The 24,463-nt window shown below is 39.7% G+C and overlaps 1 protein-coding gene across 1 annotated transcript in view; it reads left to right on the forward strand.

Annotated features, from left to right (window-relative positions):
* slc2a9l2 (solute carrier family 2 member 9, like 2) overlaps nt 1-24,463 on the forward strand; it is a 221,143-nt gene that overhangs the window by 195,768 nt on the left and 912 nt on the right. The window lies entirely within an intron of this gene.

Genomic DNA, 24,463 nt, shown 5'->3' on the forward strand with positions numbered 1-24,463 from the left:
CATACATACATACATACATACATACATACATACATACATACATACATTTTGTGTGAGAGTGTGTGTGTAAACCTTGTGAGTTGGATAACTTGTAAAATAAGCAATGTACTGGCTTCATTTTGGTGTGTGGCTACATCTAAGTGTAAGATACGTTCCTGTCAAAATCAGGTTACTACATCAAAATCCAGGATGACTGCCACATGCAGGTATGTGTGCAAACCTTGTGAGTTGAATAACTAGAAAATAAGCAATATGCCAACTTCCATTTTGATGTATAGCTGCATCTGGTTATAAGAAAGGTCCATATCAAAAAATGGCTTGTCATGTCAAAATGCAGTTCACAAATCACTCATCTCAAAAACTACAAGTATTCACTAAATCCCACAGAGACAGGGGTACGTCGGTGAACCACTTGTTGCTGTTGGTGGAGAGGGTGAGATTTAAAACTCGTAAACACATTTAAAATGTCAGCATTACCCAGTCTGAGCACAGATGTTCCTGGAAAGTAGTTCAGCTGCTTGGTTAGGCTAGGAACATCTGTGCTCGGTATGGACTGGAGATTTCCCATCTAAACTGGGAGACTTCACCAGTGGTCATAGAGAATGGCAGGTCTAAATGTTTGTGTGTGCTTTTATGTGAAGATGAGACTGTTTTATGGATCAACTCTGTGCCCCTTCTTGTTTGCTGTGGTGATGGACTTACTAACAGGAATCCTTGTGGACTACAATGTTTGCAGATGACATTGTGATCTGTGGTGAGAACAGGGACCACGTGGAAGGGAACTTAGAGGTGGAGGTATGCACTTTAAAGAAGAGTAACTCTAGTCAACTGTTGCAAGACAGACTCCATGCATGTGAATGAGAGGGAGGCCAGTGGAACAGTGAGGTTAAAAGGAGCAGAGGTCACAAAGGTGCAGGACTTCAATTACCTAAGGTCTATTGTCCAGGAAAACAGGAAGTGTGGTAAAGCACTGAAGAAGATAGTTCAGGCAGGATGGAGAGGATGGAGAAAAGTTTTGGTAGTGATTTGTGATAAAAGGGTGGCAGCAAACATCAAAAGAAAAAAAAATACAAGAGTAATATGACCAGTGGGACTGACAAAAAGATGAGACAGAACTGGAAGTGGCAGAGCTGAAGATGCTGAGGTTCTCCGTAGTGCTCTTTTGGAGTGACAAGTGTGGATAACATACGGAATGAGATCATCAGAGGTACAGCACAGTTTGAAAGACTGAGATCAGACTGAGATGGTTTGGACATTTCCACTCATGTCCAGAGGAAGGACAATGGGTATATAGGCTTCAGGGTGTTAGAAATGCAGCTGCCAGGAAAAAGAGAAAGAGGAGTTATATGAACAGAATTAGAGAGAGATTGGAGGTAGTTGGTGTGAGGACAGAGGACGCAGTGGACAGAGATGAAGCTCACTGTGGAGACCCATGAAAATGGAAAAGATTAAAGAAGAAGAAAGATAATCAAGACATTGGCAAAAAGACAGGTCCTCATTAAGACCTTACATTTTCTCCTCATCAAATTTCAAGTCTGTTGTACGTAAGGTTGAAGGAGTTCTGGGGATGAGATTAGTTAGGGTCGACATGCATAGAGTGGTTTAGACCCTGCTAATAACTGCTCGCTGTTCTAGTTTCAGATTGAAATTGCTTAAAGATGCAGATCATCCTCTTTGTTCCCAGTCCTGCTCAGACTAGTTATTAGTTCATTTATCTGGTCAGGAGAAATTTATTTTCCCAATCTGAGGCCATTCAAAGTGTTATCTACAACAGGTAAGACATTAACTGTTCACAGAACTCCACTTTAAAGCTGTGCATTATTACTTTAAGACCATGTTCTAGGTAAAACAAGAACAACAACAAAAATGTAGCTGTTTTTTATTGTATGAATATTCAACTGTCAAAAGTTTTCTTTATCAGCATATAAAAGTCTGTGGTTTTGATCGAATGATGAAGAAGCTCCACATTCAATCTGTTTTAAACAAATAACCATTTGTGTAGAGTAGACAGTTCAGGTCATTGCTATTCTAGATATTCACAAAGACTCTGTTTATGTTGAATATCAAGAGGTGAAGAGTGTAATGCATAATAACTTAAGGACAAATCCAGAAACATCCCATAGATAGTGGAAAAAAAAGCAGTTCAAGCAATAAAACCTGTCACAACTGGCCAAACAGGCACAGTAAGTCCCGAGGCACTGCTAAAGATTATCAGCTTGTGTGCAATTCATAGAATCTGTGTGCTCCTGACTCCCTGTGTGCTTTATTGTATTGAGAGATGAGATGAGATCAGAGTCAATGCAGTTCAGCTTGGTATGCAGGAACAGTCTCACAACACCAGAATACAATTTCCCTGTATTGGTTCAGAAGAGAAAAGCATTTATCTGAGATTAGTTTGACACAAGCGTTCCCGTTTTGTGCATTTCTTATTTTTTTTATGTCATTTTCAAATCCTGTTTGGTGAATTTTAGACACAAATCTGATCTGGGCTGAGTAACTTTATGCAGAGTGTCAGTTTGATCATGGTATTGTGATGTTCGTGGGCAAGACTCATCAGAGGAGGCAAATAAGGGACAAATGTGTGCATTCAGTAGAGGAGCAGCACACTGAATAAAGATCTCAGAAAGAAAGCAGACCTTACAGTGGCTGGGGCAGCACCCTTTTTGGATGGGGGGGGGGTCGTTCGCAGTCATTTAGGGCTGCGATAGAGACAGGTAGAAAGGTGGTTATGTGTTTCTGTGTGAGGAGGGGGAGGGGGAGGTTGGGTGCCTCTTTTAGACAGTCAGTGCTGGGATTTAGCTGGGTGCAGTCACCATCTCACTCTCCTGCTCCTGTTCCTGTTGGCTGCACTGATCTGGTGTGCAGCCAACCAGGAGGTCCGGTTGTCCTCCAGCTAAATCAGTCCACACAGTGTTGGATGGTGTCTCAAGCTCAGACCCCGGGGAGGGGTCTCGCCAGCTGGATGAACTAAGTGAACTCATTTTCTTTATTGTAGGCCTCTTTTTTATTTTTAGCTTGGGGTTTATATTTTTCTTATTGTGTTGATATTTTTTAGCTTGGGGTGAGAATCAGGAGGAAGCGTTTGGTTTTATAGGAGTGGGTTGTTTTATGAATCCTCTAACCTGCATGTGGATTGTTGTGATTGCACTGCCTCCAGAGGAGGGTGTTTGCAGCGACTTGCTGTGGATAATGTGTAAAAAGTTGCCTTAAATTAGTTGAGGTGAGGTGCTGTGGTGGGTCTGCCTTTGATAAAGAGTTTTGTTTTTAGGTTGGGTCCTTAGCCCAGGGGCAATCCCAGCCTATTTGGTGCCATGGGCAAAAAAACCGTTCTGACGCCCCCTCTCCCCCTCTCCTCATCACCCAGCTTCATGCTCCAAGAGCTGCCACAGCTGCATACCTTTCTGCTTGTTTCTCCTCTTCTTCTGTTCTTTTTCCTAAACTGCGCACCTGATGGATTTGACCTGTACTTGTCCATCTTCCATGTGTGTAATTGACACTTGAGAGGAGAAAGGTTATCACCACCCAAGGTTCAAGGTTATTTATTGTCTTTTACATCACATGTACGAGGTGGAACAAAATCCATTTAATTCAATTCAATCAAATTCAATTCAATTCAATAAAAACACCTTCCTTGATGTGTATATTGAATTTGTTTTTGTTTTTTTCATTGATCTCGTACCAATAAGCTGTGAACTATTGGTTATATTATAAAATTAATTAATTATATTATAAATTAAATGTGCTTTGTTTGGGGGAGTAATCACTGGTGTCATTTACTTGGCGATTAGACTCATCCTTGGCGCAGCAAAAAGGCGAGCGAATCCTCCGCTCCCCTTCTCTCACAATCTGTATGTCAGACCTCAGCAGCAAGCTACACGACCTAAAATTTTTGTCACCAACATAAACACATTCAAATCATATTGAAATATTTCAGAACAGACTTGGGCACGCACGGTGCAAGGATGGTGTTCTTGTTAGAAAACCTATTAAAGCAATTATTAGGGTGTCATTATCTCACAGATTTAACTTATCACAGTTACTTTTGTCTGTAATAAAGGAACTGTGTAATTAATACATTTTACACAATGAACTTGTACCGAATAGTTTATCAGTCTTTGTCCTTAAGTAAGAGCAGTTTCTTGAGTTTGTCATGTTCGGCAGCAAAACTGAACCCAGGAGTGCAGACAGAAAAGTCAAAGTTTCTTTATTTGTCATTCACACCACATGTGGTACATGTGGTGGAACAAAATTGTGCACACAAGGTCCCAGAGACATCCAACAAAAGTATAAAATGTAAAAGAAAAACAGTAATAAGATCTAAGATATGAACTAAGAACAACGTTAAACTGAAAATACGCTAATCACTAGTGGTACAAAAACAATACGCCGAACAGCAGCACGAACACTCAGGGAAGTCAGAAGTGACTTAAAATGGATTTTAATAAACAAAAGGGAAAGCTGACAATGCAGCTGCAGAATTTGGAAACCAGAACACGAGAAAACCCACAAAAGACTGAAAACACTGGAGAAGAACACAAGGTGGCGAACATATATAGACAAAACCAGGGCCTAAACAATAAACACCTGTGAGGGACAACAGGGATCAGGTGAGAGAGGGCGAGGGAGGAGATGAATAATCTCAATGGAAATTCACTGGTGAGAACTAATAAACCCAAGAGACTGAAAATACACAAACCAGGGATCACAGAAATAATTACAAAAAAAGTAAAAACACAATTCTCACAGGCTTGACATTTGTGGTAAATGTAAGGAGAGATTATTGATAAAAGCTGACAGTAACCAACTAATTACTAGATTTTTTTTTATTTAACCTTTATTTTATCAGGATTTTAAAAAAAACACCGAGATTAAAAACCTATTTTTTAAGGGAGACCTGGCCAAGAGGCAAATAAAAGACAAAAAAATTACACAATTAAAAGAAAATGTCAAGCTATAAAAAAACAGGTACTATAAAACAAGCTAGCTATTAAAACAGGTGCATGTCATTGATTTGGCCTCAATAACTTTTAGTTTGGGTGAAAAATCACTGAATGGGATGAACTCAGTCAATCTCGGAGTTTCTTGTAGCAAGTTCCAAGAAGAGGGAGCAGAGTGAACGAAAGCCTTCTTACCCAATTCAGTCGAAGCAAAAGGGACAGAAAGAAGCAGCAAATCGTGTGAGAGAAAAGTATAAGAGTCAACATTTAACAGTGCAATTGCAGTACACATACAGGCTGGCAGGAGTCCAAGCAGTGCCTTGTAAATAAAAGTTAACCAATGGGAGTTCTTTTGGTCAGCCAGACCAGGCCATCCCACCCGTGAATACAAATTATAATGGTGTGCTGATGTTTTGCAATTTGTAATGAACCTCAGAGCAGAGTGGTAAACAGAGTCAAGCATCTTAAGACATTGTGAGGAAGCACTCATATAAAAAAGATCTCCATAGTCCAAAACAGACATAAAAGTTGCAGAGACAAGTTGCTTTTTAGCAGTGCATAAAAACACAACTTATTTAGAAAATAAAAGCCCAGCTTAAATTTTAGCCTTTTCACAAGACTTTCCACAAGAGGTTTGAAAGTGAGGGAATCCTCAATCATAACGCCCAAATATTACCAAATCAACGAATCAAAACAAGTAGGAGTCAAAATGAAACTACAGCTCTCTGTAGTTCAGTGTACTTCAGGTGAAATACATATGGCTGCTGTGATGTGCTGACGGGTGATTGTTTAATTACAGCAGATTTATTGTCACCTTGAAAATAATATACAAATTAGTGTAATATTTCATTTTGTGGCAGCACGGTGGCGCAACTGGTAGAGCTGCTGCCTCTCAGCGAGCAGGTCCCTGGTTCAAACCCCGGTCCAGGGGCCTTTCTTGGTGGAGTTTGCATGTTCTCTCCGTGCATGCGTGGATTTCTCCGGGTACTCCGGTTTCTTCCCACAGACCAAAAACATGCATGTTAGGCTGATTGGTAACTTTAAATTGTCCCTAGGTGTGAGTGAGAGAGTGAATGGTTGTTTGTCTCGTTTGTCTCTATGTGTCCCTGTGATGGACTTGCGACCTGTCCAGGGTGTACCCCACCCCTCACACAGTGATTGCTGGACATGGGCACCAGCGACCCCCGTGACCCAAAATGGAATAAACGGGTAAAGATAATGGATGGATGGATTTCATTTTGTTGAGATTACCACGGGATTAAAGCAGACTCACAAGTTTACTGTACCATTATCCTCAGTGTCCTAAAAGTAAGATTTCATCTGTTTTTATCTCGTTCACAATGTTTTTATTTTGGCTGCCATCTTCCAGTTGCCTTGATCAAATTAAATTTCCCTTTTCTAAATAATACAAAAAAAAAGCATTAAAATTCATCCATCCATTATCTTTTAAACACTTCCATTTTGGGTCACGGGGGTCGCCGGTGCCCATGTCCAGCAATCACCGTGCGAGGGGCGGGGTACACCCTGGACAGGTTACAAGTCCATCACAGGGACACATAGAGAAAAACAATCATTCACTCTCTCACTCACACCCAGGGACAATTTAGAGTTACCAACCAGCCTAACATGCATGTTTTTGGTCTGTGGGAGGAAACTGGAGTACCCGGAGAAAACCCATGCATGCACGGAGAGAACATACAAACTCCACCCAGAAAGGCCCCTGGACTGGGATTTGAACCAGGGACCTGCTAACTCAGAGGCAGCAGCTCTACCAGTTGCGTCACCGTGGTGTTCGCATTAAAATTCAATTAAAACAAATTAAACTCGTGGCTGCTTTCAGCCCTGTAAATGTCAAATGTTTTAGTAGGAAAGAACATCCCTGTGAGCATCTGTACCTGTACGATCATGTACTTTCTGAGAAATTACAGTGCAGCAGAAATTCATCTCTGAAGTGGAGCAGACAGGCGACCTTTCTTGTCCTTGATATCTCTTATCAAAGCAGGCCAATGATTGTTGCCAGTGTAGAGAATAAAGATTCTTGATCTTCATGTCGTTTATCATTTTAATAGCTGCACTGAATAGCTTTAGCTTACTTGGAGATGTACTAGATTATTTTATCTTATTTTAGCAGAACCAGCAGCCTGTAGGAATCAAAAACTCAAGGACTAGGCAGGGCCCCCTGTAGGATTCTGATCTGATTACTTTTGACATCCTTACTGACTGTCAGCAGATCTTTAGAACAGACTCTGGAGTACCGAGAACAAAAAGACCAGAGGACTCAGTACAAAATGTAGTGATTTATTTATAATGGTGGTCAAGGGACGAAAACATAGCCATCTGTGGAAAAGAGAGTCTGATGAGAAACAAGTGAATGTAAAAATCCTTTAGATTCTATTTTTCCAGGAAGGAAGAGATGGACTTACTGATCTCTGTTTCAGATTCGGATGGAGGAGGTGAAGGGTTCCAGTTTTCACGGAGAACAGCGTCTATGAAGTGGTCTGGAGAGTGGCAGGTGGGACCAGAAAAGTCAGGAATGTCCAATATTTTTTTACAGGCTTGGATGAGGGAACAAGGCAAACCTTCTCTCAGTTGCTATGACTTCAGGAGGTCCAAATCATAGGAAGCAGCTCGAGACTCAAAGGTTTTCTTAGCTGAAGAAACGCGAAACAAGTGTTCAATTCCTCAAACAATGTTCACATATGCATCAGTTGGCTCTAGGTTGGATTCACCATAAGCAAACCAACACTCATGTGTTAGTGTGGTCTGTCTTCTGTCTTTATATGTCCCAAGCCTACAGTGGCACGGGTGCAAACGCGCAGCCAAGGGCGAAACGCGCAGCAAACACATGTATGATGCAAACTCAAAAACATGCAAACACACACAAAAAAATGCAAACACAAAAAACAAACACAAAAATATCAAATGCAAACGCAAAAAATCGAACGCTTTGTGTTTGCGTGTTTTTTTGTGTTTGTATGTGTTTTTTGTGTTTGCATTTTTTTTTTGTGTTTGTGTGTTTTTGAGTTTGCATCATACATGTGTTTGCTGCACGTTTGCACTCGTCAGCCACCATACCAAGCTCATCGGGGTATAAGCACAGCTGCCGGCGATGAACCACACCTGCCGTTCCTGAGCTGTGGAGAAATGGTGAGTGACAAACAAAACATTGACCAGAAACAGGAATCCTCACAACCTTGAGCAAAACACCCTTTTTAATTTTTTATATTTTTGTAATAAACTTGTAACATCAATTTTAAATAGGTTGTTATCAACTGTCATTTTGAAGATCAAAGTTGAAATCTTAATTTAGTCATTAATATTGAACTTCAATTTCAGATTAGTAGCTAAACCACCAGAAAGCCCATTTTGAAATATTATGGGACTTTTTTTTAAATATATACACAAAGGTGAACAAACTAAACATAAACATTGAATAAACCCCTGATAATTTGGTTTAAATTTCCAAAGTTAAAATGTGTTGCATAATTCAGATTTTTGTAAAGTTGTGATCCTGGCAGGATGAGCTGCAGTCGGCTGTATGTTTCACAAACAGACATCTTATAGGTTGTTGTAAATATTTGTCTCAGAATGATAAAACCTAGAAAAGCGTGACCGGTGTTGTTCTTCAGTTAGACAAGCCGTGGTTGTCTGTATTTTTTTGATGATGGAAAAAGTGTGCAAACAATCAAATACATGATTTTAAGAAGGGAAAAGTTTAGGAAATCCCCTTTTCAGCCATAATATACACTGACTGACAGCTGCAGCGGGCAGCACGGTGGCGCAACTGGTAGAGCTGCTGCCTCCCAGCGAGCAGGTCCTTGGTTCAAACCCCGGTCCAGGGGCCTTTCTGGGTGGAGTTTGCATGTTCTCTCCGTGCATGCGTGGGTTTTCTCCGGGTGCTCCGGTTTCCTCCCACAGTCCAAAAACATGCATGTTAGGCTGATCGGTAACTCTAAATTGTCCCTAGGTGTGAGTGAGAGAGTGAATGGTTATTTGTCTCGTTTGTCTCTATGTGTCCCTGTGATGGACTTGCGACCCGTCCAGGGTGTACCCCGCCCCTCGCATAGTGATTGCTGGACATGGGCACCAGCGACCCCCGTGACCCAAAAATGGAATAAACGGGTAAAGATAATGGATGGATGGATGACAGCTGCAGCAATGAGTGGGGGAGAAAGTGCATTCAGCATTACAACTATAGAAAAACTCCCAGACAGTTTGCTGGTGATAAAATGGTTTCTGGAGCCCGCCCTCTCCCCTGTCAACTCCTCTGAGGCAGCGATAGCTGAAGTGGTTCAAAACATCAAAGTTCATGCTCAATAATCCAGGTATAAATCCAACAAAGTTCAGTTAGGTCAGGTTTATTTTTTTGGTTGAGATGTTTTGTCCTTCATCCAGAGGATTTCATAAATCCAAGGAGTCACAACAAACTGAGTCCCACAAGCAGCACACCCAGTTTATTATTACTGAGCATGAACTTTGATGTTTTGAACCACTTTGACTATGGCTGTCTCAGAGGAGTCATGGGGGGAGAGGGTGGGCTCCAGAAACCATCTTATCACCAGTAAACTGCTTGGTCCACAATGGGAGTGTGCTGCTTGTGGGATTCAGTTTGTTGGGGCTACTTGGACTGATTAAGTAATTTGGATGAAGGATGAAACATCTCAACAAAAATAAGAAACTGTCCAGATGACCTGACTGAACTTTGTTGAAAACACTTCGGTAAACAACTGGTAAAATATTGTTCAAAACTTTTTGACAGAGCCCCAATTTAAATGTCTGAAATATCCCTTTAATGGTTTTTACTACACTGTTTGTTGTGGACCATGTCAGTTAGATTTTGGTTTTAGAGCACGGCTCATTCTTGCATATGCACTGCTATAGAAATAAAATGGTCATAGGCACTGAATAATGACTCGTGGGGTTCAAGTTGTTTTCTCACGTTTCTTTAAGTCACTCAGATCTTTTGAAGAGTTCGAGTTAGTAGCAGCAGGTCAGAAAAAACACACGCATGAGGAGCTTTCTGTGGAAGTGTCTGTTTTGTGCTGCTCTTTTACAGCAGGTAGTCTGTAGCTGCAGGGAAAACCATTTTCATGCATGCAGCATGCTGACTGTGCAAGTCAAAAGAGGATTAGAGAAACAAAGCTTAGACGTGCGCTGAAATGGAACATCACAGTTTGTGGTCCGCAAATCCAGAAATATCTGGGTCATGACCACTGTCACCTAATTTTTTTGTTGCTTTTCTCTCTATGGGAATTCCATTGATGTAGTTCAGGCCTGTGCAGTATTTGAGTTAATTGATTTATATAAAGGTTATAACTGTGAAAATTGTTACTTTTACAAAATATGTTAGCATTATTCAGTCAGTCTCCTGATGAATTCAGTTGACCTAGGCCTTTAATTACTTGTTTAAAACTTACATTCATCTAAAAACTTGAGCTAATTTTCAGGATTTAAAAGACATTATTGTTCATTCAATGTCACAAGATGCACTGAGACTCTTAAGGCAGAGGTGAATATAAACTCACCATAAACATGGTTTCCTGTAACAAAGTCCCGCAGCAACAATTAACACACATTTCAAATAAGGCAAAAATATAAAAAAAATCCTTGATTTTTGTTTCAAACTAAAGGTAATTTTGAATTTTCCTAAACTACCGTAAACATTGGAGAGTGATATGTAATCTGCAACAAGCTGCAAAATGTACAAACTTCAGAATGTTTTATAGCATAGCAACATCTGATGCCCGCATATTTATCTAAACTTGTGTGTGTGATACTAAACGCATTTAAAAGTAGTAACTTGTCATTAAAAGATCTGTTTTGGTTAAGAAACTCTACACGGCATTGTCCATTGACTTCACTGTGTTTATTGATGGATGGATGCTTCAATTTTATTAAGAGAAAAGTCTGACGCCGAGATGAGGTTAGTGATTTTTGTAATTTTTTGCTTGAGGTCACTGCAGTCTCCCATTTTATTTAAGCTGTGACTAAACAGTAAGTTCAGTAAACGTCTTATTTTCATTGAAATACTACCTTTTTCATTAGATAACAGTTGAACAGTTAAGTGCTTTAAAATATAATTTGATCTAGGTCGCTGGCTATTGAACTCTTCTGAGAAATGTATTTTCTTGTTCACTTTTCACATTTTCAAAGTAAAATCAATTTTAATGTTTAGTCACCAAATTGGCAGTTCTTTCACAGTTTAAAAAAAGGCAAAAACTAAAATAAAATAAAAATCACAACATCAGAGTAATTGGGAATTAAGTTTTATTTTTCTGTGAACCACGCTGTAATAAAAGAAAAATCTGCTTATTAAATAAACACAATTCCATTCAGTGGCAGAAAAAGAGGATAGGTCAAAGCATATGTAAGACACAATAGAAACAAACATACCATTCATCACTTGAAGCAGTTTTAAATGGCAATGTGTCAGTTTGACATCTGTACAGATGCTAAATGAAAAGTCTCAAAAGCAGAAGGGTAGCAGGACCACCTCCATTCTTCAGGTCTATAAATAATCCTGACTGATGTTCAGTCACACAAAGGTTTTCATTGATATGAGCAAGTCTCCAAATGATTTATCATTTTTTATTTTTAAATAGGATACTCTTCATGCACACAGATTTACTGTAAATCTAAAGATTTTTAGAACAAAAAAAATATTGTAAGGAATAGTAACATTAAAGTGTGAAGGGCGTCGTTATGTGAAAGTATGTAACTGTATGATTTTGCACATACTGGAGCACCATCTGGCTGGGAGCTGTTACAGTAATTAGTCCGGATTAGCTTTTGTGTAAAGTCTAAATCCCTTCAACAATTAATCTGCCCAAATGATAATCAGAGAGAACAATTCTGTCACTTATGGGTTCAACAGATACACACACAGTGGTTTATTACATATTTTGAAAATTAGAGAACTGCTTGTAAGCATATAAATTAGGAAAACTTGAAATTTGCTAAAGTACAGTGCAGGGCACAGGTTGCAGGTTTGAATCCTGGTAGTGGTGTTTCAATATAGTGGTGGCATGTTTTCCCTGGAATACCTGGAAAAAAACAAACTACTGACTACACATCCAACAAAGTTAAGTCAGATCCTCTGGGCAGTTTCTTTTTGAAACGTTTCATCTTTCATCCAAAAGACTTCATCAGTCCAAGGAGCTGCAGAAAACCGTCTTTGAACCACTTTGGCCATGGCTGCCTCAGAGGAGTCGGCAGGGGAGAGGGTGGACTCAAGAAACCATCGGAGCACCATCAAACTGATTGGTCCACTATGTGAAGGTGCTATTTATAATACCAAGTTTGTTGTGGCTCCTCGTACTGATGAAGTCTGTTGGATGAAAGACAAAATGTTTCAGCAAAAATAAACTGTCCAGAGGACCCGACTTAACTTTGTTGGATTTTTAATCTGGATTATTGAGCATTAATTTTGACTACACAACAGGTTTCTTTGGGTACTCTAGTTTATTTCTACTGTCTTAAAGTCTGCAAGTTAAATTTGACCAGTAATGGTTATTTGTCCCATCATTCTCAGTTGGTCACGTGACAAAGACAAGAATCCTCTGGACTTTGTGTTTTTAATAACATTGGATTTTAGGCGCATATTAATACGATAAGATAGAACTTTATTGACCCTGCAGGAAATTATTGTAATGACTTATTTATTTTAGACTATTCTGAGAATTAATTTTTGATCTCTCGTGTCTCTGAGGGGTTGAAGAACAACCAAAACAAATTAATTTGATTAAGTGACAACCTGACCACCACCACCACCACCACCCATCATCCACCCACAGACTCATGGAGGAAAGCACCAGCCACCTTCAACCCTGCAGAGGATTACACAGGCAAAGAAAATGGACTGATTGTCTTCCAAATTAAACTTCATCGAAGTATTACTGTATGATCTATGAACAATCTTACAGATGTTTTGATAAAGACAATGTCTTCAAACAGAAAAAAATGAAAAATATAAACAGTATTTTTTATATCTCTTGGAAATCCCAATAGGAATCATAAAACACAACAAACACAACCAAGTTTTCTTAGTTGGAGTATTGTGATCAGTTTATGACAGTTAATAGTCACTTTGATTGAGAAAGCTTTGTAAAATTTGTTGTGCTCATGCTTTGCATACTTTAATGTGTTAGAGAACAAAGTTTTGCTCATAAGGTGAGTAACATCTGTAGCCTGTAAAGAGCCGTGCAGACACTGCAGGCACTTGGTAAGAAATTATTTAGATTTGACTGCGAGAGTGAGTCTTGTGATGAACTCACATCAGAACTAGAACGACCAGATAACCTAAAAGACACATTTGTGGAAAGAACTCACCAGCAGGATCAAAAGCAGAAAGATTTTACTATAATTTGACTGTGATAACTGACAAACTTGGACTTTTTCATTTTTTTTCCAAATGACTTAAAACATAGCTGACTTTTCATTTAGAAATCAAACGTGCATTTTGAATCCCTAGGAGAAAGCTGTTCTACTTAATAATCTAATCTGGTTCAGGAGTTCATTTCTCAAACCGACAGCTCTACAACAGTTAAACACAATGAAAAGCTGGTGGTATGGAAATGTGCTGAGCATCAATATTAATAATAGCACGTTTCCATGGCACTTTAAAAAAAATTTTTGCCTTGTGCATTGGTAGCAACTATGTGAATAAATTATTTAACAAGTTAAAACAGAGATCTTCCTTTTGATTAGCGCTACAGAAGGGAATTATTAGGGAGGTGGCACACCACCCGTCTGATTATTAGGTGTTCGTTTGTAGGTTTGGTTCTTTATATTTGCGTTTTTAGTTGGGTGGATAATTTATTTGTTTCTTTAATTACTTTTCCTTAATTTTGTACTCCTGCTAGAAAAAGAAGTGCGCTGATTGGGTGGAGACATAAATGCTCTTTATGGGTTTATTTAAAGTCAAACTCCTCCTGTGCTGCTTGTCCTGTCAGTTCATCCACTGGCTGACTGGTCACAGATCCCCTCACTGCAGGCGCTTCTGGTGGGCTTCTTTCCTTCTAACTCCTGAATTTAATTTGCGTGTTTATGTTCACATTTATTTACTCAGTAACTGGGAAGATGTTAAATCAAACTATGTGCAACAATTAAAATAAAACCTATTTAAGTGAAAGTACTGATTTGTACTAAAAAGTACAAGCTACATAAAATTACTACTCGATTGCAGTCACATAAAAATGCGCAATTGATTACTGTCCACCTCTGGATTAACTTGTCTTGGATTCATTTGTTTCTTGTCAGTTTCTCTTATTAATTGTATGTACATTGCCAAGTTGACTGTGTCACTGCTGTGCCTTGGTTTAGTTATTCAGGAGCCTTGCCTCATTTCTGATTCTGCCTCCTGCGTGCCAGCATTTGATCTTTTCACCTCCATCTGTAACAAGTTTTTTACACCTGAACAATGTACATATGAGGTCAAACTGTGTACATTTACCACCACATATAGTAACCACAGGGGAATAAATGAGCTGTGGACACAAAACAGTTCTGCGTGTTTGTTTAGTTTGGGTCACACTCCAACATTTTGGTTTCCAGACAAAATCTCACCGAATATGATCTGGCAAAGAAATGTGAATAAAGTTTAATCACCAAAACACAATACATGAAAACATGGCATTCTTAAAAGAAATGCAGTCTCAAGAAAAGAAAGTCTCAGATAACATCATGTGAAAGTTTATCTCTGTATTTTTAAAATTGACTAAATTATATATTTAAGTGTTAGCTAAGTCAGTCAATTAATCTTGAACTGGGTTTACTCCAAAAGTTTATCAGATGTACCTAAACATCCAATAATTACTTTCTGGGAGTTTCATTAGAATCCGCCAAGTAGTTAATTTGATATTTTGTTAATGGACAAACAACAATGGACACAATAATTCATGATTATTCACCATTTTTGTGGCAAGTAACAAAGAGAATGTCAAGAAGCAAAAAGTTAATAGTGATCAGAAAGCATGGGAGTGTGCACGTGTTTTATCTAACAGTGAAATGCAAAGAGAGAGAAATTATTTTTGCAGGATGATTTGGTGTCTGCTTTACATCTGACGGAGTCTTTATTTAATGATACGTTGTCATTCAGTACTCACCACCAGTTCAGAGCTTAAGAAATCAACCTGCTTCTCTTTAAACGAACTGATAGTTCGTTAATGTTAATAATCAATAAATGACACCATTCTTTATCTCTCATCACAAAGCTTTCTTTTTCCCTTTGAAGACAATGAACCAGCAGTTAGCAAAGCCACCATCATGCACCACTAACATCATTCTACTGCCTGCAAATTTCTAAATAAATAAATGTTAAAAGTACAAACAAGTTCACCTGGAAAGCTTTATGAAGAAAACAATAAACGAAAAGGGAACAGTCCTGCAAAAAGGCTAGAGAAAAAGATCATTGTTTCCAGCAGCTCCTTGGAGAGTGATGTTTGAATACTGCGGGACGACACCTGAAACTGATGACAGCACAGGTGTGTCAGAAACAACAGACCTCTCATCTGACGACCTTGTAGATATCAAGTTCCTGACCTGCTCCCAAAAGCCCCAGAACATTGGTTTATTAAAACAACAATGTTCAAACAGGTCCTCTTGACAGTTTATTTTGTTTAGCTGAGATGTTTCATCCTTCATCCAGAGGACTTCTTCAGTCCGAGAAGCCACAAACAAACTGGAGTCCCACAAGTACCAACTCCCATAGTGGGGAAAAAAACTGCATAACTGTTTTTTTTTTCCCATCTCAGCAAAAAATAAAATAAAATAAACCATGACCTGACTGAACATTGCTGAATTTTTACCTGGATTATTCAGCATGAACAGTGGTTCATTAAAGGCCCCAGGGGGTGAGATCAGAACATGATTCCTCAGTATCATCGGGGGAAACTTTAGCAATAACAAATCATTTCTCACATTTAAAGAAAATTATCAAATATTTTTTCAACAGAGTGATTTTATTTATTTTCAGTCTCATGAATACAGGACAGACTTCATAGAAGCAACATAATTTTATATTTACATGCAACTTAAAGCCAGGAAGTATCAAACCACTTGCAATTTTGAGGATCACTGTGCTGTCAAAACCAGGCATAGCTCCTCCATTCCCATTTGTCATTCATTGTAGACGTGTGCACAGAATTCAGCAACATTTTACATCTTTACATTGTGAGTCTTTTTTGGGTAAACTATCATACTTTTCACCACTTTGATTAAATTTCAGTATTTCTTTCATCATTTTTATACAGAAAAATGTTTAAGAAAAAAATGTGTACCATGTGCCGTCAGGCCTGTGGAACCATGAGCAGTTTAATTACACGTTTATTAAAATCAGTTTAACAAAAGCCCAAACCTACACAGATGGATTACAGCATTAACTTGGTTGATAATGAAACATATTTTCTTGACATTTTTATTATTTTATTATTATTATGATTATTTATTTATCAAACAGGATGTGAGGTCACATGTCAGCAAATATAATATAATATAATATAATATAATATAATATAATAATACAAAAATATTTACTTTGTTAAACTAGTCAAATAAATTGAAAATGTTCAATGCTTGGCAGCAACAAGCAAAATTAAGCAAGATTGTTCAATGCAGGTCACAGTTTTTGAAAGCAGACATTTGGACCTATTATTTAAATAAAAACTGGTAATATTCATATTTAATATCAACTCCTCTCAGTGTGTCGGCAAACCAAGACAGCTTTCACACATTCATATTGGCTCAGTAATGTTCCTTTACATTTTCTTCAATATTGTGTCACAAAGTCAGTATTTAAAGAGGCATATTAAGGTTAATAAATAGCAGCCTTTAATGTCAGTCTAACTAATGAAATGGATATATTTTATATTTTTTCATCAGGTTTTTAAATAATATTCAATCTTTATAAAAGGTGGCAAAGATGACCTCCAGAAAATTCATAAAGATCATTGCAATACTATTAGATTTTATATATTTGCTACAGTGGCCTTTGAAATGATTATAAAAGACAATGAGACCATAAATTAATAACTGTCCCTCGTACTGGTAAAAATAAGTTAAACCATTACAAATCCTGTTTTTTTATGCTTGTTTTAGTAATGTTGTTGTTCATTATGGAGTTGGATTTATTGTTTGAACTAGGGATGCACCGATCCACATTTTTTACTTCCGATCCGATCCCGATACCTAAGTCTGAATATCGGCGGATACCGATCCAGTTCCAATATCATGATCATCATTGATTTTATATGAGGCTGTAATAATCTCCTCTCAAGTACAATTTGTACAAATATATGCATGCATGTCCAAAAAGGCAACTTGAGGTAAGTTGTAATAGTGTTGGATAAGTTTTAAAGTTAGAATTAAATTCTAACACAAAACATGTTTTTTTTTTTTATTCCTAGCTTTAAAGTGGATATTAAAGTGATTAATTTAAGTGATTGTTTAAAGTTTTTTTTTTAATAAGGGGCAGATATAAGAATTATTTTTCTTCTTTCTGCACTCTTTTCATTTCAATGTTTTCTTTTTGATGATTTTTTTAATTGTTTCTTTTAAATGAATGAATAAATGAATTAAATGAAATATTAAATGGCTTCAAACATCTGCTATGTTCATGACATAAACCAACAGACATGTTCATGTTTTTAGTATTTTACATCACTTTATAATGTAGCTGTTTTTGTTTTTAATATATATAATTTTCAAATATGTTTTTTATGATTGTCTACTGTTGTACTGATAAATATCTCCTGGAGGGTAAACTATATCTTGACTGTAAGTATCAAGCTGTGAAATCCTTCATTTTCTACAACTGATAGTGGTTGGTCATGGATTATGATGAAGTTTAGCAACTTCTCTGTAAACATTTGAGCTCCATGGTTTCAGCGATGTCTTCTTGTTCAATCTGAAGCAGGCAGCTTGATTGGGGGCAGCCGCGCTCAGTCTGTCCCTCCTCAGAGATGGGCAGACAGAGTGGGGCAGATTGGACGCGGCTGGCCGAGGTCGAGTTGGCCACCCCGGGTTGAGCAAAGAGCAGCCCCCCGCTGAAGCCACGGAGCTCGAATGTCCATCGGAAAACTAACTTTACCGCGGTTTAATGTGGCGCTATGGCTCTGCAGACATTGCACGTTGCTGCATTGCTATGTGGTGTTTTTATTGTAAAATACTTCCACACAGCGGACATGTTTAGATTTAAAGTTTGTTAGCTGTTAGCCACAGTGCTGCTAACTCAGCCCTCACGTTGTAGCTGGCTGCAAACTATGAACTGGATTTCCTGAATGTGAGGCGGGTCTTATTACTCTGGGCTCATGAGACACGCCACCATTTAGGAAATCCATTCCGTAGTTTGAAGCCAATGTGCATCATGGATCGGAAATATCGGCAGGAGGATCGGAAAATCCGATACATAAATTATGCTGGTATTGGAGGCCGATACCGATACTGGATCGGATCGACCCCATCCCTAGTTTGAACTAATACTCTTTATATATGCTTCCATTAGGGAAAGGTGTTAAACAGTATGGGTCCCCACAGGAAATTCCCAGGATGGTTTCTCTGCACAACTTGTCCAACAACAAATCCTGACTAATAGGCGAAGACATGGTAAGAAGGCAGGCGGGGGTCAGAAACACAAAGGCAGAGAGGGTGATCAGGCATGGGGCAAGCTGACAGTGAAAATCAATATCCTTGTCCATGGTCTGTGTCCATATAGCAGAAATAAGTATTGAGTCCGACAGGGGCGAAGCAGAACAACCAAATGCAGATGACAGAAACATGGTCATAACCATGAGGTCAAGAACTGGCAAGAAGGTAATGCTGGACATCTACACACAGAACTGCTGTTGATAATCTGGTAAGGTGTTTGTAGCTGGAGGGAGCTTAATTAGAGCAGAACACAGGTGAGAGGCAGCAGAGCAATAAGCAGGCACAGGTTAGCTGAATATGCCGATTACTGCCTGACGTGAGCAGGCATGGAAACAAACAGATTGAAACATAACAAAGGGAGTTTTGTAGTTGTTTATCATCATGGTGTCATTGAGTTGGGGTCCTGGTTGGAGGGAACATGGTAGCAGTAGTTTCAATGTTTCTGTGACGTGGGACCTGTGTGCACCAAAATGGCTTGGTCATCAAGAATTTGAAGTTAGCCACTCTGGCCTCATGCCAGACAAAGTGTGATTGTGATGAGTGCAAGGAGACAACTTAGCATAGACAAAAAAACAATAGTTACATCCTGACAAGGTCTGAAAGGGTTGTACCAGTGCATATACAGTACAATCAGGCACAAGAGGAGTGGTGGTGCAGAGGTTAGAGAAGATGGGTCTGTGATCGGAAAATCGCAGGTTCAATTCCCCAGACTGAAAACATCAGTTAGTTTTCCTAATGTAATCCGAGCTATCGACCTCACACACATCGCTATAAAAGCACAGCCACAGGATGAATAAGTTTAACAGGAAGCATTTTCAATTCAGTGTGCAAATTATATGCGATGTGCAAAAGCAACTAACCACTAATGTGGAGAGGTCGCCTGGTTCAATGCACGATTCATTAATTCTAATAAACAGCACGGTTGGGAACAGACTACAAACTGGCCATGTATGGGATTGGTGGCTTCTTGTTGGAAAAAAAAATCATTTAATTGTCCTAATATTAATACATCTGATGTGCATGGAAAGTGTGGGATACACATATCATACTGGTTCATTGTATCATTACTAATTAATGTTTCAAGGTCAAGCTCTAGGTTCCTTTATTGTCATTCACATCATATGTGGTACATGTGGTGGAACAAAGATGTGTACACGGGTCCCAGTTACATCCAACTTTTATTTTATTTTTTTAGTTTTAGTTTTTATTTTTTTCTTTCGGCTGCTCCCTTCTTCAGGGATCGCCACAGCGAACTAAGTCGCATGAAGACTTGGCAATTATTTTTACGCCAGATGACCTTCCTGACACAACCACAGACCACCGAGCAACCACTGCCTTCTGTGTGGAGCAGAGAGCTGCTAGATGCTATGGTGCCTGGGGGAGCAGATGGTGGGGGTTAGGGGCCTTGCTCAATGGCCCAGAGTGGAGCAAATGAGGGTAGAGGTGGGTGTGGGTGCTTTACCTTTCCCACCCACATTTTGATGTTGTTGGTACTAGGAGTTGAATCAACAATCTTCCGATCACAGACCCACCTTCTCTAACCTCTGTGCCAGGTTACATCCAACAAAAGTATAAATTGTAAAAGAAACACAGTAATAAGATCTAAGATATGAACTAAGAAATACACTAAACACTAATTGCACAAAAACAATATACCAAACAACAGCAGCACGAACATGAGTCTGTGTGAGCAGATGAGTACGAATGAATACAGCAGCATGAAACAAATCAGCAGCAGCAACCACAATTGGGCTCATTGATAAGTGGCACAGTGATTTTTTTTTCACTGTGATTTTCCTGATTAGGGATTCATGAGTCTAACAGCTTCAGGGTAGAAGCTGTTCCTCAGTCTAGTGGTTCTACAGTTAATGCTCCTCAAACTCCTGCATGAGGGTAGTGGAGCAAAAAGTGTGTGCTGGGTGAGTGGGGTCCTTCATGATGCAGGTGGCCCTCTTCCTGCATTTGGAGGTGTAGATGTCTGTGATGGTGGGGAGGTTGACTCCAACAGACTTCTGTGCAACCTTCACCACTCTGTAAAGCTTTTCTTTCTGCAGCTGTGCAGCCTCCATGCCACACGTTGATGCTGGAGCACAGGATGCTCTTCACTGCACACCTGTAGAAGGAGATGAGGACTGAGCTTCCCAGACCAGCTCGCCTCAGCCACTTGAGGAAATAGAGGTTCTAATGTGCCTTCGTGATCAGGCTGATAGTGTTGTTGCCCCAGCAGAGGTTCTTGTTCTGGTGCACACCCAAGTACTTGTTGCTAGAGACCACATCCACCACAGATCCTCCTATATTTGTGGTGGTGGGGTGTGGGGGGGCTAGGTGTGTTTGTTCAATCTCAAGTCCACAACCATCTCCTTCACCTTCTTCACTTTGATGTGAAGGTTGTTCTTCCTTTTTCACAGCTGCAGCAGTTTCCACAATCAACCACAAAAAACCTGCACGCGATTCTGAGGGACGACTTTGGAGGAGCTTAAAAGCCTCAACCAGACACTCCTTCGATGCTGGAACATTATCGAGCCTTTGTGACTTCCTAGTCCTGGACTCCACTCAGCCTTCCTAGGCTTTTGTGTTTTTGTCGTGAATCCCCATTCACTCCGATCGAGATCTTCAAAGAAACTACTCAAGAAAACAGCAGCCTGGAAAGAGACCATTCACACATCTACAAACCTGACCCTCTCTCCAACGATCCTCACCTCAACCAGGACTTGTTTTCAGTAAGAAAGAAACTACAATCATTTCCTTCAAGAGATTTCAACTTAACAAAACCATTACTCACCATAGTCCTCTTCTCCCTCTGCAGCTCCCGCACCTGTAAATAAAAAAATATTTTTGATACTGTTTCTGTTTTTCTGTCCGGTCTGCCATTTGGGGTCAAAGTGTACTACAAAACATGACAGTTAAGAAGTTCAGAACCCAGTTGCATATGGAGGAGCTTAGTCCTAGTGTGAGTAGTTTGTCCATCAGGGTTTGGGGGATCATGGTGTTGAAGGCAGATGTGAAGTCCACAAAGAGCATACAGATGTAGGAGTCCTTCTGCTCCAGGTGGGTGAGAGCAGCGTGGACCACAGAGGAAATTACATCCTCTGTTGATTGATTCTTCCAGTATGCGTACTGGTGAGCGTCCTCGCTGATGTTGATTGTTGTTTTGATATGGGTCTTGACCAGTCTTTCAAAGCATTTAGCAACTATTGAGGTGAGGGCTATCTGTTGATAGTCATTCAGACATTCAAATGCGTGACTTCTTGTTTTTTCTGGTTTTAATTTGTGATGGGAGATGAAAATTTTACTTTTGATGGTACTATGAAGATGTTTTTTTCTGTACCACTGTGTTCCTGTGTTTCATGTCAAACTGACCTTGGTATTGCATACTGAAACCAGGAGGTGGAGGTGGAAGGTACTGGTTTTGTTCTCCTCTTTTCAGATAAGGAGAACTGTTTGTGTTCCAGGAAAGGAGAGGGTACAGCACACCCACAATAAGATCTGCCCAGCAACACTGTATGTTCTCTATACATAAGTGTGCTTAACTTTAATCGAGGCTCTCTCTCTCTTCTGACAATATTCACGGGCAGGGCATTCAAATGTAGTTTGTCTTTGAATTAAACTTTGTTCCAAACTGATCTTTCTCTGGTTTATTTCCAGTTTATCTCACCACTTTGTAATAAAAATTCCACAACAAATTCAAACTTTATTTATACACGTAAATCCCACTGAGCCTCGGGGACTCATTTGCAAGAGAGACCTGATTTTAACAAAGAGTGATGACAACAGTAGACAACAAAGACAACAATGGACAATCATAAAGGATGCAAACAAATTGAGAATAACAAGTGTAAATAAAATGGTATTAAAAAATGTAACAAAATAACAGCTAGGTTGTAAGACAATGTAGAAAATTAAAAACAGGGACATGTTGCATTGGTTTTTCCTATGAACTTAGCAGATGTTTGAAACACTTAGAGAGGTCAAGGTCGAGAGCTTCAGGTATTTTTGCAAGATATTTCAGGAAACTATAGTTTCATTGTTCTATAAGTACCTGATTGTCTCTGTGTGTATAGTAGAGTAACGTCACGGGCGCCGCAGAATGGTAGCGCTGACGGGTGCGCCACTTTGACTCACTCTTTTTTTCCTGATGCATGCTCAATAATCCAGGTAGAAAAATCCAAAAAAGTTCAATCTGGTCCTCTGGACATTGTCCAGATCACTCTTTTTTTGTTCCTGTTGTTTTTGTTTTAACTTTTTTTGCACCTACACTGCACACCCACGCTACGGGTATGACAGCAATGCATTTTTGGAGTTTTATGTGTCGCTGCCTTTCCATCGTGCCATCCTGCCATCCTGCCATCCTGCCATCCTGCCACTGTGATTCAGTTCCTGGCCCCTTTTCAGCCTCGGGCTCAGGTTCCAGCCTGACATGGCAGCCATCTCCGTGAACCTCCATCTGCCTGCACAGACCGAACTCTACAGAACAGTTCGGTTCTGCGGGGAAACCTTGGAAGTTTTGTGTCTGCTGGATCCGGTTCTGGAAGGCAGTCATCGTCTATTGCCGTGGTTGTTATTATCATCATGCTACTAACGGGACCGTTCTGCTAACAAGACCACACCGCTAACAGAACCACACTTCTAACAGTACCATAATGCTAAAAGATCCTTACTGCTAACAGAACCACACTGCTAACAGTACCATGCTGCTAACTGGACCATGTTGCTAAGAGAACATCACTGCCAACAGAAAAACTGCTAATAGGACCATGCTGCTGTGGAGGTATTTCACTTTTGGTGCCTTGTTTTTGTATATATGTTTCATGCTTTGGTATTTCTTGTTGTCATTGTTTTTTTTGGCAAGTCGAGATGGTTCTTCTCATCTTGACCATTTCATTGCATTGTTGACCTTGTGTTTTTTTCATTCAACCTTTATTTAGACAGATAAGTCACAATGAGCCTAGAAGACTCATTTACAAATGTGATCTCTTTCGACAGACAAAAAGTAGTGAAACTGGACACATGTAGGAATTATAGGAGAAAACTTTTTTTTTTTTTGGCTTTGTTTTGTTTTTTGAATGTCCAGAAGACCAGACTTAACTTTTTAGATTTTTCTACCTGGATTATTGAGCATGCATCAGGATATATCGGCCTATCCTGTACTGCCAGTCAAAAGGACTACATGACCCAGAAGCCAATAGTGCACTACCCAGAAGCCAACAGTGCGTCTGGCCATTGCTTTCTGCTGAAATGGAGGGAAAGTTTTGATCTGATCTAAAAAATTTGGTCCTTATTCATAGTGACATTGGCGCTCAGTAAATGCAGAGAGCTGTAAGGAACCGACTGGGAATTGGACCAAAACTGGACTTCCAGTCTCATTGGTCAATCTGAGTGCTGCTTACTGGCCCATGAGGCCTCTCAAGTGGGGAGGCATTGCTTGGAGGTCCAGTGTCTTCTCCGGATCTTACCAGGACTTCTTTCATCCGGATCCCTCTGGATAAGTTGGACATGATTGGATCCATTGTGTGGGTTTGTGCTGGCTATCCAAAGGTCTGGCTCTCGCTAAAAGCATCTTGGTGCTCAACAGCTGCAGAGAGCCAATCAGAACCAGACCAGAACCAGATTTCCAGCCTTATCAATCAATCTGAGTGCTGCTTGCTGGCCCATGAGGCCTCTCAAGTGGGGAGGTGTTGCTTGGAATTCCAGTGTCTTCTCTGAGCTCACCGGGACTTTTTTCATCAAGACCCCTCTGGATTATTTGGACTTGATCTCGACCATTGTGTGATTTTGTGTGGGCTATCTGAAGATCCATCTCTCTCTAGATATGTCTTGGTGCACAACGGCTGCAGAAAGCTGATCAGAACCGGACCAGAACCAAAAAAGAAAAACAACCCCCCCCC

This window comes from Nematolebias whitei, chromosome 7 (genome assembly GCF_014905685.2).
Source record: "Nematolebias whitei isolate Nwh7 chromosome 7, NemWhi1, whole genome shotgun sequence".
Lineage (NCBI taxonomy): Eukaryota > Metazoa > Chordata > Actinopteri > Cyprinodontiformes > Rivulidae > Nematolebias > Nematolebias whitei.